Raw genomic sequence first — 18,682 nt, 5'->3', positions numbered from 1 at the left:
ACTTGATTTAGGTAAAGCAATATTTTAACTAGGCTAGTTTTTACGAGTTGATTTCGATAATAAAAGCTGATTTCGTTAACTTCACCGAAATCAAGCGTAACTTTGAACATTACAAATGATCTAGGTCATAGAAAAGACTAATTTGATCTTCACAGGCTGGGTAAGCTTGAAAAATGTGATGAATTTGGTTAATTTTTAAATAAATAAATATTGGATGGATGCATTTTTAGCTCACCTGTCACAAAGTGACAGGGTGAGCTTTTGTGATCGCTTTTCGTCCGGCGTCCGTCCGTCCGTCGTCCGTCCGTCCGTCCGTCCGTCCGTCCGTAAACTTTTACTTTAAATGACATCTCCTCATAAACCACTAAGCCAATTTCATCCAAACTTCACAGGAATGTTCCTTTGGTGGTCACTTTTAAAAATTGTTCAAAGAATTTAATTCCATGCAGAACTCTGGTTGCCATGGCAACCAAAAGAAAAAACTTTAAATATCTTCTTTTAAAAAACCCTAAGAGCTAGAGCTTAGATATTTGGCATGGAACATCTTCTAGTGAGTGTCTACCAAGTTTGTTAAAAAAAAATCCCTGGGGTCAAAATTGGCCCCGCCCCAGGGGGTCATTGATTTTCCCTATATGCATATAGTAAAAACTTAAAAATTCTTCTTTTAAAGAACCCAAAGAGCTAGAGCTAAGATATTCAGCATGAAACATCTTCTAATGAGTGTGTACCAAGTTTGTTCAAATAAAAGCCCTGGGGTCAAAATTGGCCCCGCCCCAGGGGTCATTGATTTTCCCTATATATGCATATAGTAAAAACTTAAAAATTCTTCTTTTAAAGAACCCAAAGAGCTAGAGCTAAGATATTCAGCATGAAACATTTTCTAATGAGTGTGTACCAAGTTTGTTCAAATAAAAGCCCTGGGGTCAAAATTGGCCCCGCCCCAGGGGGTCATTGATTTTCCCTATATGCATATAGTAAAAACTTAAAAATTCTTCTTTTAAAGAACCCAAAAAGCTAGAGCTAAGATATTCAGCATGAAACATCTTCTAATGAGTGTGTACCAAGTTTGTTCAAATAAAAGCCCTGGGGTCAAAATTGGCCCCGCCCCAGGGGGTCATTGATTTTCCCTATATGCATATAGTAAAAACTTACAAAATCTTCTTTGAAAGAACTCAAAGAGCTAGAGCTAAGATATTCAGCAGGAAACATCTTCTAATGTGTGTCTACTTAGTTTGTTCAAATAAAAGCCCTGGGGTCAAAATTGGCCCCGCCCAGGGGGTCATTGATTTTCCTTATATGTGTATAGCAAAAACTTAAATAATCTTCTTTGAAAAAACCCAAATAGCTAGAGTTTAGATATTAAGCATGAAACATCTTCTAGTGAGTGTCTACAAAGTTTGTTCAAATAATAGTCCTGTGGTCAAAATTGGCCCCGCCCCGGGGGGTCTTGATTTTCCCTATATATGCATATAGTAAAAACTTAAAGAGTCTTCTTTGAAAAAACCCAAATAGCTAGAGTTAGATATTAAGCTTGAAACATCTTCTAATAAGTGTCTACAAAGTTTGTTCAAATAAAAGCCCCGGGGTCAAAACTGGCCCCGCCCCAGGGGTGTCACTGTTTTTAACTATATGTGTGTAGTAAAAACTTACAAAATCTTCTTTTAAAAAACCCAATGAACTAGAGCTTAGATGTTTAGCATGAAATATCTTCTTATGGATGACTACCAAGTTTGTTCAAATAAAAGCCCTTGGGTGAAAATTGGCCCTGCCGGGGGGGGGGGGGGGACAGGGGGATGAGATCATTGTTTTTCATTACATGTGTGTAGTAAAAGCTTAACATTGTGAAACATCTTCTAATGAGTGTTTTCCAAGTTTGTTCAAATAAAAGCCCTGGGGTTTAAACTGGCCCTGCTCCGGGGGCCTATATACAGGTGAGCGACCTCAGGGCCATCATGGCCCTCTTGTTTATTGAGTAATTTGATTGGGAATTAAATTACACACTTTCTTTGAATTTGTCTCTTGCTTGTATCCTACACAATCAGATGTAGGTTTGAGGAGACATGGTTTGAGAGCTATTTGAGAGAAACTATTTAATGAAGCATTATTTTAGTCTGGCAGGATGTCTGAGCTGTATTTTGACAAAATTTAAAAGTTTCATTCCTGTCCCTGTATATTTAATATGAAGATGGAATATATAGCTTAAGTCTAAGGCAAAAGCCTGCCTGCACTTTCTCCGTTAAATTTGTATTTCAACACAAAAATCCCCGAAAATAACACTGGCCAGTTTAAAACAAGCTCCAAGCAGGGCAAGTCTATTGTTGAAGATCATCGGGTTATGGGTCAATAGGTCTTTGGTATAAAACTTCTGATCTTTGTTTCAGCTTGACCAATTGTGAATTAAGAATAGTTTTATTGTTTTCTTCTTTTATTTTCCTCTAGGTGACTGAGACACAGAGTGAAGTTATCGTGTACATGATTTACCTAACCATCTTCATGCTTCCGGCGGTAAACTCAAATTCTGTTTTAATGAAATATAACAGATGGTTTGTTTGATATTATAGACAGGTTGCTTCAAACTAAAGAGGGTATGAGATTGTATTCAGACTTGATTCAATAATATTGGACTGAGCATATTCAGTGTGTCCACTTAGTTGAATAATATTGGATTGTAAATAAATGTTCAGTATGTCCCCTAAACTGAATGGTATTGGACTGTAAAAATACAGTATGTCTTATTCGCTGAATAATATTGGACTGTTCATGAATATTCAGTATTTCCTCTTAACTGAATGGTATTGGACTGTAAATAGTCAATTGTTCCACTTAGCCGAATAATATTGGACTGTTGATAAATACTCAAATTATTCATTATTTTCTTCAGACTGAATGGTTTTAATATTTTCTCTCATTGGAACAGTATGAGACTACAAATATCCATTATGGCAACTAAAATGAACAATATTGGACTGTATAGCTTCCATATTTCTGGTAATATTGGATTGTAAATATTTAGTTTGTTCAATAAGCTGAGTAAATCAGTGATTTAGAAAATGTTTGGTAAGAAAGTGGCTTATGACGTAAATTGTATTGATGTGCATTAAAATCCACCCAAACACGTGAAAATTATGATGATACTTATTTAGTAGTGGTGTAGCTTCCTCTAGGATGTATAGGCCACAGCATAATCTTTTTTTGCTGAGAAAGTAAAAAAATAAGAAAACTTAAACTGTCTACCTGCAATTGAAAATTACCCTCTAATCATATTTATTGCACTAGGTATATATGCCAAAATGCAAGACAAAAATTTCTTCCCCCTAATAATCAGTCATTTATCGAATGGATATCTAAAGATAATGCTTTTTTATTCAAAGAAAAATAGAGGAAAATGGAAACTATAAGTTTGGAAATCTTTGGACTATACCCCCCCCCCCCCCATAGAAAATAGAATAATTATATTTAAATAGGAAAATAACTAAATGGATAACTGAATCATAAATATGTCAGCGCTTTATTTCATTTTTCTTTTTTCATCACCAGAAATGTTGCAGGATATAGGTCTGTGCTTTTTATACTCTTTCTTTTGTTGTACAATTTAAAGCAGTTTTAACTGAAAAAAGTAAGTCACTTAGGTTATGCTTTTTTAAAATTAAAATACTTTAAAGTATACACTATATTCAGTTACATATAATTTTAGGACACGGTGTTAAATTAAAGAAGGAAGTTTTAATTTTATATCATATGTAATATGATCTATTAATAATCATCCAATTTTACCTTTTCAGGGAATTGTGATATGGAAGAAAATCAACACAGACAGGTTGTTACCAGGTTAAAATGGATTTAGAATAAACCTTTAACGTGCTGAATTTGTGTATAAGATTTGCCTTGCTTTGAATTATAGAGCACTCCATTCAAACTTTTGAGGAAGTTCAGGATCAAAATACAAAAATCACTCCACGAATATTTTATTAAGAGTCTGGTCACACTGCAAGAATGTGTAGGGTGGCCCAACTATACTGATGGCATAGGCTAATTACTATCAAGTTCAGGAGGTTATGGGGTAAATACTGGTCAAAATAAAAGTCTTAAATTAGCAAAAGAAAGAAATTGCCCAAATATATACAATTGTATTAGCATTATATTTGCATTGTAACAGGGTCCTCTTGTACAGTATTTCTGTATTATTCATGTAAATATAAAGTATTCACTTTGCAAAGAATCCTACATTGGTCATTTATAAGAGAATAAATGTTATTTTCCTCATATTATCATGTTTAACTGAATGTAGAATCTGAAATATTTGACTAATTGCAAACCCTGTAAAATTCATTTAGAAAAGTTATTGTCTACCTGTTTTAGGATTTGTAATTTAGAACCTGAAATATCAAAATTATTATTTTTAAAGTGCCTAGCATTTTCAGGATACGATTTTTTTTCTGAATTAAAAAGCATATGGAAAGAAATTCAGCACCAGCAAATATGATTGTATTGTCTCCCTTTAATCAGATTTTATACTTGTAAAGTTTGACTTTAATATGAAGTTGAGTTTGTTTGTTTTTCATTGTTTGGAGTAATTTATTTAGATTGATGATGTATCCATAGGTTGCATAAATTTACATAAAATTTTGGACTGGATAGGTTTGTCAAATACCCCTATCTGGTATAATATAAAAGTAGAAACTGTGTGCATTTAATAAGATTTTTAGTTGTTTCTGGGTACACTGATGACATAAATCATGTCCATAAATTGTAAGTGGTATATGTAGATATATTTGATTGGTTGATGACTTTAAAATTCAAATGTTGGTGGATTATATTTTCAGCATCAAGGTTAGAAAATGTGAAAGGTCTTGGCATGTTTAAGATCTGTAAATGAACAAATAATTTTTGATGATCATTAGATTATAATATTGATAAAAAAAGTAACAGTTTCCCTCCCTCTATTTTTTCTTGTGAGAGTATTAAAGCCAGGTATTAAAATGATTATAGAAATACACATGTAGTGGTATTCATTCCTGCTGGAAACAATGGCAATTAGTAGTATTGAATAAATGTGAGATTAGGGTATTCCCTTGGGAAACAATGGCAATTAGTAATTTTGGATAAATGTTAGATTAGGTTATTCCTTTGGAAAAACAATGGCAATAAGTAGTGCTGGATAAATGTTACATTGCGGGGAACTTTCCTGTATTTATAAATTATATTGTTGAGTGTTCATAATACATTTGTACAAGAAAAGAAGCTACATTTACAATAGTGTATTTGTCCTGTTATTATTTTTTACTGGTTTTCAAAGAATATATTTAATACCAAAATTCCTAAATAAGGATTATTGTTTTACACAGAGAAATCATAAACTTTGCAATAAACTGTCCCATGTTTGAAGAACGGTAAGTAAAAATAAAGTAAGAATTATGATGAAAGGTGCTTTAATTGATGTATCATTATTTCTTTCAGGTAAGACTAACATTATACATTCTTGGAAGAAGATATAAGTACATAATAATGTATGCCGTCAGACATTCTGGAAGTACCTATTGAAGTTATAAGCCAAGCTTGCAGAAGAAAAGTGCTCCTAAAGATATAAATATGTAAAAATAACACACACTTTTACAGATAACGTGCTAAATGGACTTCATAAAAATTAAAATAAGATACTGTATAAACTGGCATTTGCACATTGAAAACAAAACAACCTTCAAATTTGTTTTGTTTATAAAATAAAATTGTTGTAAAACTAAGAATTGAATTTTTTGTGGACAAGAAATTTTGACCCACAATTGACATTTTCATTGGTTATTAAATTTGTGGATTATATATGTGAGCAAATAATGTTCAATGCATCATATATTTAGTTAATGCTAATTGCACATTAAGTCTTTGTAACATATGATAGTACCATTTCAATATTAGTCAAATTTTGTCTCCTGTGACACACTCACTCTTTACATTGAAAACATCAACATATTCCTGCAAAGTTAAGGGGACAGAAGAAAAAAAATAACAAAAGTGGGAGTATATGGAAGGATACAATCATCAAATGATCACAAACTTTGAACTTATGCTAGCTACTTCAAAATCATTATTATTTGTAGAGTACTAATTTTCTAGCATTTTGTGCCTACCAGAAGTCAATGCATAAATTTAGATCCAACTAAATATCTAATCGTCTGCTGTAAGATTATTTTGCATTGTACTATTTGCATTGAACTTTTTCCGGGCTACTCCTGTTAAACTATTTTTGCAATTTCATCCAAACTTTACAGGAATGATCAGTACCAAGTCTAACTTTAAGTTTCTTCATTTTCCACTTCAATGATTTTTCTCAGGGTTATGGCCCTTTAATGATTTTTATTTAAAAAGTTTGTCTGGATTATTCCTCCTATACCACTAAAGCAATGAAACTTTACAGGATTGGTCTGTAGAGAAAGAACTTGTGCATATAACATTGGTTTTCCGGTTGAATGATTTTAAAAATAATGTGTTTTTAGCTCACCTGTCACAAAGTGACATAGTGAGCTTTTGTGATCACTTCGTCCGGCTTCCATTCGTCCGTAAACTTTTACTTTAAACAACATCTCATATACTGCTAGGCCTATATCATCCAAACTTCACAGGAATGTTTATTTGGTGGTCACCTTTAAAAATTGTTCAAAGAATTTAATTTCATGCAGAACTCTGGTTGCCATGGCAACCAAAAGAAAAAACTTAAAATATCTTCTTTTAAAACCCCCAAAGAGGTAGAGCTTAGATATTTAGCATGAAACATCTAGTGAAGTTTCTTCAAATAAAAGTCCTTTGGTCAAAATTGGCCCCGCCCAAGGGGGTCATTGCTTTTCCTTATATGTATAAAGTAAAAACTTAATCTTCTTTTAAAAAACCCAAAGAGTTACAGCTTAGATATTAAGCATGAAACATCTTCTAGTGTGTGTCTACCAAGATTGTTCAAATAAAAACCCTGGTATCAAAATTGGCCCTGCCCTGGGGGTACTGATTTTCCTTATATAACTTAAAAAATCTTTTAAATAACCCATAGAGCTAGCGCTTAGATATTAAGCATGAAACATTTTCTAGTGAGTGTCTACCTGTACATACTTGTTAAAATAAAAGCCCCAGGGTTAAATTGGCCCTGCCCTGGGGGTCTGATGCTCTTTATTTTCTTTTTAAAAACCAAAGAGCAAGAGCTTAGATATTAAGTATGAAACATCTTCAAATGGGTGTCTACAAAGATGGTTCAAATAAAAGCCCTAGGGTCAAAAGTAGCCTGCACCAGGGGGTCATTGAATTTCCTTATATATACATGTATATAGTTTAAAACGTAAAAATCTTCTTGTGAAAATCCAAAAGAGCTAGATCTTAAATATTTTGCATAAAACATTTTCTATTGGATGTCTACCAAGTTTGTTCAAATGAAAGCCCAAGGATCAAAATTGACCAGGTCCCAGGGGTCATTGATTTTTCTTATATGTATATAGTTAACTAAAAATCTGCTTTTGAAAATCCAAAAGAGGTAGAGCTAAGATATTTGGCATGAAACATGTTCTAGTGTATGTCTAGCATGTTTGTTGAAATAAAACCCTGAGGGTCGAAATTGGCCCCAATCCAGGTCATTAATTTTCCTTATATGTACTGTAAATCCTGCATTTTTCGATGTTTTCAATTTTGCTATTTCTTCTAGGGTGAAAGGGGCTTAAAATTTTGACCTATTTCTCAGGTGAGCAATCCAGGGCCCTCTGGACCCTCTTGTTCAGTGTTGCCAGTTACACAGAAGCTTGTAAGGACTACTTCCCAGAAACTACTGGTGCAGTTTTATCCAAATTTTACAGTAATAATCTGTACCAAGTCTAGTTTTGCATATAATTAGCATTTTTATGGTTCAATGATTTTGTCAGTGTTATGGCTCTATAATAATTTTTATGCCCCCCGACCGTCAAAGAAATGGGGGTATATTGCTTTGCATTTGTCTGTCGGTTGGTCCGTAGACCAAATAGTTTCCAATCAATAACTAAAGAACGTTTAGCCTTAGGCCTAGGAACTTCAAACGATGGAAATTGTTCATGACTGGAAGATGACCCCTATTGTGTTTGGGGTATTTAGGTATCAAATTGACCTTGAATGTCAAAATGGTTTCCAAATAATAAATCATGGGACTTCGACTTTCAAACTTCACAAGTGCATTCGTCTTGGGGGATAAAGGGGTCAAAGGTCACATTGTAGGTTAGAAATAACTTGACAACCCAATTTCTCTTGGCCCTCAAACCACAGAGGTGCATTGTTTTTGGCCAGTAGATGACCCCTATTAATTTTAGATTCAAGGTTAAGGTCGCATGGACCAGCTTATGTATGCCAAAACAGTTTCCTATCAATAACTCGACAACCCATTGACCGTTGACCTTCAAACTTCTCAAGTGCATTGCTTTTGGCCAGAATATGACCTCAATGGATTTTTGGGGTCAAGGGGTCAGATGTCAAGACTCTATTGACCTTTGGGTAATTTCTGATCAATATCTCAACAACTCATGGGCCCTCTACCTTCAAACTTCACAGGTGCATTGGTCTAGGCCAGTAGTTAACCCCTTTGATTTAAGGGTCAAAGTCACATTGACTATGTACGAAGAAACGGTTTCCGAGCAATAACTCTACAACTCAAGTTGGCTTGATTGATATTTTTAATTAAACTAAAATGTTTTTGGTATACACATTTCAATATAACAAATTGGCTGTCAACAAGGAAGTCTACATGATTCATAAAATTTATGCATATATTATTTGGTGAGATTTGTTATAACTTGTTATAAAATTGCTGCACACAACCTAGTGTCTTGTGATGACCAGTAGATAACCCCTATTGATGTTTTGGTCACTAGGTCAGTCAGTCACAATAACCTGGCCACATAACTACTTGCATGCTAATAGAAGGCATACATGTTTTACTAACATACCTTGTTTTTTTAAAGTTTGTCCGGACTAAGTACTCCTCTAATACCACTGATGCAATTTCATTTAAACTACACAGGATTGATCGGTAGTTCTATTACTTGGCCAGTTGGGTTTTCCGCTTGAATGTTTTTTATTAGTCGATTTATGACCCTTTGAATCCACTAATGCAATTTCAATGAAACATGATTGGTAGCTCGAGTACTTACGCATATTACACATGTTTTCCACGTGAATGATTTTTGGCCTAATAATGGCTTTTCAACAAAAAAAGGTGTGCTTGTGTTGCCAGCTACACATAAGCTTGTCTAGTTCTGGCTTCCAAAACTTTATAAGCCGCTATTTAACATTTTTTCATGTCATAGTTTATAAACGGGTACGCTGAAGACCTTAACCTTTTCCCTTATATAAGCGTGTTTCGACGGCTTTTTGCCCCCCCCCCCCTTTTTGAGGCCTCAAACAGTGAAAAAATGCCCTATTTATGCCCCAAACACTGTCTTTTGTTTGAGAAATGTTGTTAAAAAAAGTGACCATTTTTTCGGCGCCGTCCCCCATCCAAATATTACATCAGGGGGTTGCCAGAAGGGGGATGTGCCCCCTTCTGTTTGGGGGGTTTGAAGGGGGGCGGAGTCCCCCTCATCGCCAAGAAAATTTTGGACTTGTGAGAGGCTTAAAATGACCCCAGGTTGATCATAAGGTAACGTGTAACCAACGCTGAAAAGCCTTTGACTCTATCTCAATCCCTTGAGAAGTTGCAGCACTTTGAAATAAATTTTGATGGAAAAAATCGAGGCAAAAAAGTGATTTTTGGCAATTTTGAGATGTCCCCTCGTTGCCATGGAAACAGGAAATTTAAGACTGAGCATGTCGTTGCAAAGTCAATGGTCCAGTCAACATTTGTGCCAAGTTTGATTAGTATTGAAGCATTTTTCATAGTTTCATAGCAGTTTGAACTTGTAACAGGAGGCTTTTCAGTGAAAATGGCCATTTTTCACAATATGCTCATGGGGGAAAGGGTTAAGCTAAAGCTTGTCTGGACTACCGTGCAATTTCATCCAAACTTTGCAGGAATGATCAATACCTAGTCTAGTTGGGCATATAATCGACATTTTTCGGTTCAATGAGTTTTAGCAGAAAAAGACTACAGGTATTGTGACAGTAATGGCGGCGTTGTATCCCCGAAACTTTAACTTAAGTCATAACTTTTTGTGTTCTTAATGCATTATCTTCGTACTTTGCCACAACAACCCTTGTGACAAGACCTTCAAGTAGACCAGACTAAACTTAACCTAAATTCATAAATGACATTGACCTTGAAGGTCAAATGTCTAAATTTTGCTTGATTTTGTTATTACTGGGTATAATTTTGTTATTTTTGAATGGTTGGAGTTCCTGAAAAACGTTTTGGATTTCATTGGAAATCTTTTGTACATTCCGATGAACCACTCGTCAAAAATGGTAGTTTGAGGTGCTAAATTAAACTTTGATAATTAAGCTTGCCTTACTTATTGTTTTATGTGCAAGAAAAATACTTTATAGCTTGGTAGTTTTGAGTAAAAAAATATTGACCTGTTCATTGTGATTCTTCCTTTACATACTTACAGTAATTACCTAATCATAATGGAGTTACTTTAATTGGAGCAAGAAACACACTGGCAGTAACAATATTGATCAGGAGAACTTTAGGACATCTTCAGGGTTGTCAGAGGAACTCTAGGACATTTGAAAAATCGGGCACGGGGCTTTATGTATGCATCAGGTAATTAAGTATGGCAAGAATAGAATTTCATAGAAATATGAACTTATTTCGTATTTATTTTTTGTACTTGTTAGCAAAGACTGCAAAATGGAATTACACTGATATTGTATAAGGAAGTAAATGAAACAGATATTATAATTGTTACATTGTTTACTGCAGTATAATCATAAAACAAATAAACGAGAAAAAGATAAATAGGCGAGAGTACAATAGGCGGAACTAAATAAAAAGGCCAGTGTCACTAAAAGTTATTATCTACAATTCTTTCAAATCATGGAAACAATCATTTAAGTGTTTTCTTTATCAACATGACATTTATCTATGAAACAATTGCCAAACATGTCGTGAAGTGTGCTTAACTGATATATGTTTAAAGTAAAATAAACGCTTTATAAAATATCGAACGCCTACTTGTTTAAATATTTCTACTCAGCTAATAATCAATAATACAAAAACATTAGGAAAAAGAACGAGATAATCAGTTGTTAAACCAAACTTTAAGGGACACCAGTTTTTAAGTTTTTGACATGATTGGTTCGAGGTCTGTGTACTAATAACTTGTGCGAAAAATTTATGATCATTGGCTGATTCCGTTTATCCAGAATAATCACTTTTATTGTGCAAATGACTCTAAAATGAATTGTGTCAAAACACTTTCAACTCAAATTTGGCTGACATTCGCAAAAATTATCTTTTGCCTATTTTTGCCTACGTAAATCAGTGCTCAAATTTCAAAGTTTATGTTTAAGGCCTTTGAACATCAATGGAGCATTAAATAATAAATTTGAAAGAATATAGAATACCAATTTGTATCATACGACCTTGAGGCATAACCATTTTTGATTTGAGACTTTAAACCGCGTTTATTGACAAATCAGAGAAAAAAACGTATTTGACCCAGACAATGATCTTAAGACATGTCTCATTAGGACTGTCGATATAATAACCAATATCATAATAAATACATGTAATATGATAACGGTATTATATAGAACCAGTATGAACCCAAGAAGAGTTAATGACCAAAGCGGCGTTTTGAGAATGAGAGAATGATCTGAAATTTTGTACAAAAGTTATTAGTCAAGATATACATGAAATGAAACATTATCTCTCGAAAAAAAAAATCCAATTTTATCATGTCAAAAAAGCTCAGTGAAGTCTATAAAATATTACATGTACTATGAATTTTGATATTTAAGTCTTCGGTTGAACAACCGAGTCTGTTAAAAAATTTACACTTGAGCTTTTAAAAATATATGCTTTGCTCCTCTCCAAGTTTATGTATTCCGGTAATTAATGACACAAGTTTGAAAATCCATGATATCGCAAATATGAGTGTAACCAGTCTTATTATACGCCTGGAAATAAGTTAAGTTTATCCTGGAAATTTGAAAGCACTGTCATGAGATGCCGGCCTTATTGAGCTAAGAAATAGTAATGTGATAAGTAGCGATACCAATTTAGTAATCATAAACCAGAAAATTTATGAGTTTAGATAATTCTTAACCAAATTATTGAAGCATAAGCAAATGTGTTTTTTTTAACGAAAAATGTAAGTGTTTATAAGTATGGTGTTGGAGCGTTTATAAAACATTTACTGGTGGATATTTTTGGTAAATGTTGACGATTACGTAACACGATTACGTAACCTAAAATGAAATTTTGTCGCCAAATTTTTAATGTGTGTAACCGCCACGTGCCCGAAAGATAGCATCAACCCTTCTAAGCGTTTAAGAATTAAATTGTCCGGTTTGTCCTATTATTGAATGTTGCATTTCTTGCACGTGATTAAGTTTATTATGATTATGCTTTTACAGGTGTAACTTCCGTTAATATTATAATGCTTACCCGCTGCTGTCCTTTTAAAACTTGTACATGGGTCTAGTAGTTTACATGTTGTGCATTTCAAACCACAAGAGCGGCTCTTTACACTGTCGTGGTTTTCGTCATGTTGGAACTTAGTAGCATTGATCTGATTCTTTAAACTACGATTACATTGATGCTTTTTATGAATCGTGTTTTTTGGATCATTGTGCAATCGTTTTTCGAATTTCTGAAGTATTCTCTTTAATGGAGCTTTGATAAGGTTGTGTGTATGTAGAAACGGAATGGCAATTTGTTCACCTCTGTAATCTTTTGTGCATGTGCTAAACTAATTTGATCAAATGATATTTGATTTGTTCACCCCATGTTTATGTATATTAATCTCAACATTTAACTTTACTGTTCCTTTATCATTGTCGGTTTTGTATACTTCACTGTATACTTCAATTAATATTAGCTTATATAGAAAAACATTATGAATGTCAAGGAATTGGCGACATTCTATAATAAGGTTAGTTTTAAATAAATTACCAAAACTAACATGAAAATAAAACAAAGTATGCGGACTTATATATATATATATATTGTTCGATACCTGATATAACTATTATTGTATTAATTTACACTGTTACAGGCCGTGGTAATATTTATTCGTATTTAAGTTTAAGTAACTCTTCTATTATACGCGTAATATGAGCTTCGTTAATTTGACGATAATTATACTCTTATTGAAGTGTTCCAGACCCTAGCTGCCTCAGAGCTTTCTATTGCTTCCTTTTGAAAAAAATATTATATTAATATAATATGATATGTTGACGTCTGACCGATACCCCACGTAGTTCTAAATATTTAGACGATCAGTTCTTTTTATTTCACTAATACGTTTGTCGCGTGACACTTAAGTACATCAGTTTAATTTCATTTGCACAATGAATTTTAAAACCTTAATCATTTGCATGGTATAAAATATTGTAGTAATGACATTTCTATCGTTAACATATTCGAGTATGATTCAAATTCATTTTGTCATATATATTTTTTTTCTGATTTTTCATTCACTTCACTGTGTCAACATTGGCACGCTTACAAATCCTGTAATTAAAAGGAAAACATCTAAGCGTTTCACTTACAGACTTAAGAAACAGCAGAAACAAGAAATGAATATTTTAAGTCTGAAATTAAATTCTAACTAGAAAAAAGAAACAACCTTTACGTACATGTGTTTATTCAAATAGAAAACAAAACGAGAAAGAAATAAAATAACAAAAAGATAAATAAAGATACACCGCTGTGACTAGGTTTGCAAAAGCCCTTTTCCATATACAGTCATCTTTTCGAGATTCCTTCAGTTTCTTTTTTCGCAGATAATTTTCGGAAATTCAAAGTTTTGGTCTCTGGTGCTATGCTCTCGAAATGACTGCTGTGGCAGCTGATGTTTATTCTGCCTTCTTCCATTCAAGATCAGCATTATCAAGTACTCCGGCAACGTTACTCACCACCAAGTCACATATCAATGACTTAAGCAAACTTTAGCATCTCCATCAATTGTAATGAAGGCAATTTCTTTACTCGTTAGTTGTTCTTGTTTTACAAACTTCTTCCTCACAGCAGTTAACTCATATCCAGTATATATCAGCGTATTTACCGACAAAACCCTCCTTTAATTCTTGGTTTCTTTCTTCTTCAAATAAATTTATGGCATAAGCCCTCGCTAGTATCGGTGCACTATCTCCACTCGCTAACTTCAATTTTCCATCTTCAGTGTTCTTCTTCTTTGGCATATACGGCTGCTACCTTACGGCCACTCTAAATTACATTTTTTGGTTTTGTCTGCCTTCAATCTGTTGCAATATGCCCCATGATATTGAAAATAAAGCACATCCTTGGTGCCTGGCTCCTGCTGTTCTGTCGGCTAATTGACCTGTCTTATAACAAATAAAGTATGTCCTCATTGACGAAGAAATTTTTGTTTTCCGTTAGCATGGATCTCTTGCCCAGCTGCCCTTGTTTTAGAAGAGGAATACCTCTGAAAAAAACAGAAGACGCCCCTTTATGCGCTTTTATGTATTGCTCTGCAAGGAGTGTTAACTCTTCTATTGAGGTCGGCATTACTTCTTTTATGAAGACGGCCAAAATAGAGAAAAACAGAATCCCTAAAGAAAGTCCAAAACAACAAAATTGAAAATGTTGCATGCTCGGTTTGATTGAGCCTGTTCATGGACGGTACTGTAAAGTGCAAGTTTCCGTCAATGCCCCTAGCACCGGCTTAAGCGAATTCAACATGTAACACGAAAATGGTGAACTTTTGAATTTAGAAACATCCGCATGTTTATACAGCGGTTATCATGGAACCTTCAATGTGACACAGTAGTGCTATTCCATGAAAAGCGGCGTATGGTCCCCAAGTAAAACAATGGGCGAAACTAAATAAAATGGAATTTTAAAAGTGGATCTGAGGTTATGAAGCCTGCATATCACAGATAAGACGTCAGAAGACAAATGTAAAAAGCAGGCAACATATCCTAAGGGTGATTATACAGTATTCAAGTAGAAATACTGGAACTACCAAAGTTGAAAATTGCCAAATAGAAGAAACTAACAGTACAACATAACATGTATACACAACAATAATGTCGTGCTGAACGATCTTCAAGGATCGAAAATATAACATCAAGTCCAAGTCTGCGGAACACACTTCAGTTAACTGTTCCTTGATTAAGAGCTCACTCATTTCGTGAAAGGGCTGCTCTGCTTTGGCCCTATCTGTCCATCTTGTAACATAGTGTCTGAACCTCTCTATGAATTAAAAACTAATAGGGAAGCGTTCAGCTTTGTCTGAACTTCAATCTGAAACCATCTTCAGTCAACTGGTACCTTAGGTGGCGGCGTGGCCGAGTGGTTAACGCGTCGGACTAGTAATCTAAGGATTGCTGACCGCGTGGGTTCAAACCCTGTCAGGGGCAAGCCGTTGTTTCCTTGAGCAAGAAACTACATTCATTGCTTAGTACTGGTTGGTTCCAGGAACGGATTCGAGAGTGTTTCAATAAGCTTATAGCTTCCAACACAATCAAACTGAAATAAATTTGTATAAACCAACTGGTACCTTTTTGAAATAGCCCCTTTTTTAACTTCGAATTTTTGTCAGAATTACCTATTGACTAGTTAATTTCAAAACAAAAAAATATATCAACATAAAACTTGGAACACTTGATGAACATATTAAGGCAAAATTGTTTAACAATTGTCATTATCTTGAAAGAAATATATATTAGTGTTTCATCCCTTAAACTGAAATTTTAGTCCAAATAATATATTAAGGAGAATGATTTCAAAACTATGAAGTTATCAACACGAATCTTGGATTTCTTGTTTGTCATGGCTACGCACAGTTGCAAGATAAGTGGCATTATTAGGTAAGCTATGTCTTTTAAATTATGTATATTTTACCTAGAAAACGATTAAAACTAGTAGCTTTTGAACCACTCTAAAGTCCACTTCATGAAAATTACCAGTATCGACACCGAGGGAATAAACATTTTGTTTTCATTTATCAGTGCAGATTCTGTGCCAGTCTCTGTCCAATTCAATACCCAAGATCTGAGTTTGAGCATGAAATATGTCATTTTAACTTTGGACCCAGAATACACGACTACAGATGATAGCGCTAGAAGTAAATAAGTTTTCAAGCTTGCAGTTTAATATTACACACGTTTTTACTAAATTGAAAAGCAGTCTTCCGTACACCCGGCGGCGCGCACGCTGATACTGCGATCTGCGGGAAGCGCGTAACGGCGTTTTAGTTGTTTATTGCGCTCTAATAGCGACTGCACGAAGCATCTTTAGTGTAAGATCAATTGCGGCCAAATATTTAAAAAGACGTTGGAGTGTTGATTTATATTTCAAATGCTAAGATGAAGTGGACTTTCAATGCAGAGCATGTTCCTTGAGTTGTAGTAATATCAGCTGTTAGCTATATTATAAATATATACATTGTGCATGCTCAGTAAAATGTCTAGCCAGTCTCGATGTTAGTAATTCTTGGAGAATAAATTTACATCTTGTGAAGTATACACAAGTTTGTGTTTTATAACTATTTTGTGAAGTCTACTTGATTATTATTACTTTAAAAAAAACAACAACAAAAAAAAAAACGGGAGAGTTTTACAAACGGCTCGTAAGATTGGTGAAACATGCCTTATCACGCCTGTTAACAATGATACAGGTTAAATCTGTTTTGTAGAAAATAGAGTCGTTAACAAATTTAAGACCGTTAGTGTATGTAGACGACGATATCAATTCTAATGTACTAATCACCACTGCACATTTCCTTTCTTTAAATCCAAAAACAGGAATCCCAAATAAAGAAATTAGTAATGACAGTGACTATAAACCTTACACAAATACTGGTGACATATTAACTGAAAGTTTGAAAAGGGCCAGAAAAAAGAAGATATTTTTTTTTGGAACAATTGAGAAAAGAATATAATTTATGTTCAAGGTAACGTGACTCAAACTAAATAAGAAAAGTATGCGTGTTTCTTCGCAATTTCAGCCAAAAGTAAATATTGTTGTATTGATAAAAGAAGACTCGTGAAGAGAAAATTGGAAATTATTGAAGAATCGTCAAATTGCTTAAAGTAATGATGGAGAGATTCGAGCAGCAAAATTTGTTGTTTCATCGGGAAATGAAATAGGTCTACCAATTAAATGTTTGTACCCGCAAGAGATGTCAAATTATGAAAATTGTGACGAACACAAAATTATAAAAAGTGATGTCAAAGAAACTAAACGTTTAAGAAAGCTAAAGAAAAAATTAAAAAAGTATTATAGGAAAGTACTACATGAACATAAACTGAATGCACCAAGTCATGAATATGACAATCAAAGACATTTGAATAATATTATTTCTTATTTAAAAACAAAACAAAAACAAATAGTCATAGACTACAAACTTATTTTTGTTTCAAACTGCCTCTTATGTTTTTTGTATTGTTGCGTGGTAAACTCGTTAAACTCGTGCAGCGGCTCTCGTAAAACCCGTGAACGGAATTTGATGAAACATTATACCATGTTGAGGAGAACTCGTGTACAACGGCTCTTTATATAGAGATTGGTTTCGTTGAACATGTGGAGCATTTCTTTATGGCATATATACATGTATTGCTATTCAATTTCACAAATTGTAGCAGTATTACAGAACTTGCAACATGGATATATTAAGAAAGGCATGTGGCAGGTGAGGGTTTCCCATGTTACTTTTTCAACTTGCAAGATGAAATTTATGCGACGAAGTTATTAATAAACTTATCTCTTCAAACAGACATAACATATTTTAACTTCCCTTTTCCTATAGCCAATATGATTGAATAAATATCTTACTATTTGTGGTGTATAGATAACCTGATTTCGTCAATAGTGGCAATGGCCCGGAATAATTACTTTTGTATATAGCCAAAAAGTAAACCGACAGTAATTCATTTCTACTTTAAAAGTCCAAATTAATTTTGGATATAATTATATGCCATTTAATTTAAAGACTAAATTTAGGCATTCACGTTTAGACCCTTTAAAATCAGACCGCGTTGAAGGTAATTATATCTACCAAGTCTATATACTTATAATAATCGGCTGATCACGACAATATTTAAGGCATGCAATATAGCAATACCAATATGAAATCACCCTATAATTTTCCCGTTAGTATATTATTTATCAAAAAGGACTTTATTATTTGATAAAAGGCTAAAAATTTCTTGATAATTAAAAAACCTACACTCCTGCATACTTTATGTGATTTCCGGTCAAATCTTCAGCTTTCCTTTATAACCGCTATCAGTATACTAGTAACAAATATATTAGAAGTTGCGTGCATTTATTTATATTTTTACCATGATATTTGTTTAATCTTGAAGCATCATATTTGTTTTATATTGAAGCTCTCCTATAAATTTGATAAAATTCTTGATTATTTTTCCATTCTATACTTTGCGTCTTTCTAAAGAAAAAAAAAGTTCTTATTACTTGTTATAAACTGATTGCCCAACCACAATGTACACTAAAAATACAAAGGAATCGTGTAGAAATATCATTGTTTTGTTTTCATAAACAGAGTTTAAAATTTTGTCGTAACAGGTAAACAGCTAACATATCCTGCATTATAAA

The sequence above is a fragment of the Ruditapes philippinarum genome, unplaced genomic scaffold (genome assembly GCF_026571515.1).
Source record: "Ruditapes philippinarum isolate M1 unplaced genomic scaffold, ASM2657151v2 ctg1561_1_1_1_1, whole genome shotgun sequence".
Lineage (NCBI taxonomy): Eukaryota > Metazoa > Mollusca > Bivalvia > Venerida > Veneridae > Ruditapes > Ruditapes philippinarum.
This window is presented reverse-complemented; position numbering follows the sequence as displayed.